The sequence below is a fragment of the Helianthus annuus genome, chromosome 15 (genome assembly GCF_002127325.2).
Source record: "Helianthus annuus cultivar XRQ/B chromosome 15, HanXRQr2.0-SUNRISE, whole genome shotgun sequence".
Classification (NCBI taxonomy): Eukaryota; Viridiplantae; Streptophyta; class Magnoliopsida; order Asterales; family Asteraceae; genus Helianthus; species Helianthus annuus.
Genome location: NC_035447.2, coordinates 146,926,435 through 146,928,630, shown reverse-complemented (window position 1 = coordinate 146,928,630; position 2,196 = coordinate 146,926,435). Strand labels below are relative to the sequence as shown.

The following is a 2,196-nucleotide window of genomic DNA, read 5'->3' as shown; positions in this document are numbered from 1 at the left end:
ACATCATCAGCGTTATGTCGATAAACTTCCTCAATGTTGCCACTTGCAGTGGCACCCCAAACCTTGATTGTTTTATCCAACGAACCAGAAAACAAATATCGATCCTAGCATATAACACCTGTCACATCGCCACTATGTCCATTAAGAACATGTTTGCACTCTAGGGACTCAACACCCATACCTTCAACGAAAAAGGAACCACTATCAGTGAAAAGGTTGATACGATTTTCATCTATACAATCGAAATATCTACTCAAATGATTACTGTAACGTACTCGGATAGTGCAGTCAGCGGAACCCGAAAAGAGCTTTTTAGATCCTATGATGAGTGAAAGTACAGATCCTGTGTGGCCCTTCAAAGATGTTGATTCATCGGAAAAACTACTTTTAGAAGTAGATTTCCATGATAAAAAGGTTCCATCCTGCACCAAAATATAAAGTTTAAATTGTAATGGAAAAATAACTTAAATTTTATCGCCTCATGGGATACGCGTCGGGCCATGTTAGATTGAGCCGTAAACCTTCTTGTCCAAATAAGGGTTAAAAATTTTTACGATTACTTTGTTAAACATAAGAAAACAGTTATATTAGTTAAGCAATAGTCTTCTAATGTTTTGCACTAAAAAATCCGTTTTAATCGTACTCGTTTAACTGTTTAACCCATTTGAGATGTAACATAACCCAATCGACACATTAATAAATAAACAGGCAACCATAAGAGCACCAAGAGCATATTTCGTATTTCACCTCCGTCCCAGCAAAAAGAATGTCTTCAAACATAGTAATTGCGTTAACCATTCCACCACTTTCTAGAATGACTACAACATTTTGCGTTTCACGATTCCAAGCCTACCAGAATCAAGATCCAAATTAGTTGCTAACTATTTAGTTAAACAAGCATTACATATGCCAAACAAATTAGCATACACAAGATCTACCTTGATCATATCACGAAGCCCGGCAAAGATCCATGGACCTTCTTCAACCAAAGTCCCACACTCTTCATCAAAGTTGATTACATCCACACACTGGAAACACAAACACGATAGCATAAGCATCATCATAAGTCGTACAAGTAAATCAAACTGACCTGTCCACTATTACAATCCCAAACTCGAAGAGATTTGTCCTTGCTACCGCAATAAAGATTATTGGGTCCAGATGGGAAGACAATCCCAATTACATCCTAAACACGACAAAAAATCCAATCAGTAACTCAATAAGTCGATAACTAAATATGGGTAATTTCCAAAAACCATAAGCGGGATCATAATAACGAAGAAACACCTTCGAGTGGCCTTCCAACCAGGCAAGCACTGAGAGCCCCTTATCGCCGAACCATGAATGCAAATTGTGGCGCTTAACACTTTCACCTTTGACACCATTTTCTTCAGTTGTGTCGTTTTTACTTGCGATCGCCTTTTGTTCTGTCCGATTGTAGTCACGATTCTCTTTGTTGTTTATAAATATGCGTTTAGGTGGCGAACTGTTGGGATTTTTCCAAACATAATCATGTTGATTCAGGTGCAAAAATCCGCATGGATTTCTAGTGCATCTTCCTTGCAACCAATACTTGCAGACAACATAGTTGGGATGATGATTTCTTGTTGCGATATTATTATTTTGTTGGTTTATTTTCTTAAAAACGGAGGTGTTTGCCTTTATGGATAACCGTTTAGCTGATGTTACTGCCATACTAAATAAATAATAAAACAAATGCCGGTGATAAGTAATCATCCGCAGAAGAAGATAACCATTATTCGCCCAAAAGTGCAGAAAAATTCCATACACTCCTATCAACCGGACCATTGTAACGCGTATCAACACAAGAAAGCAAAATTCGAAAACCTTTTTGACAACAAACTAACACAAACCAGTACTTGTACCAGTAATAACATCAAAAACATCTGCAAGCCTGACATTCTTGCCAAGTAAATCATGTCCAATTTAAACAGGTGTTGATAACTGTAACTAACTTATGATAGTTCTCACATGAAAGGAAAAAAAAACTTGTGGTAAAAAAACTATACCTGTATTCTAGCTTCCAGAAAAACAAGGGCGTCAGTTGGAAAGAGCGCTCGCATTCCACCCCCATCGATGCTTAGAATCGTGATTAGATTGCCGAATACATATGAATCTTCATCAGACAACTATACGGTCGATATACATATAAAAAACATTCATATTTTATTGCAT

At 37.2% G+C, this 2,196-nt stretch overlaps 1 long non-coding RNA gene across 1 annotated transcript; it reads right to left on the bottom strand.

Moving 5' to 3' along the window:
• Window positions 1-792: 792 nt before the first annotated feature.
• Window positions 793-1,229, bottom strand: LOC110910614. The gene is made up of 3 exons (XR_002576311.2): window positions 1,091-1,229; window positions 939-1,028; window positions 793-849 (listed from the first exon to the last, which is right to left on the bottom strand). It is a non-coding gene; the product is annotated as an uncharacterized LOC110910614 (long non-coding RNA).
• Window positions 1,230-2,196: the final 967 nt, after the last annotated feature.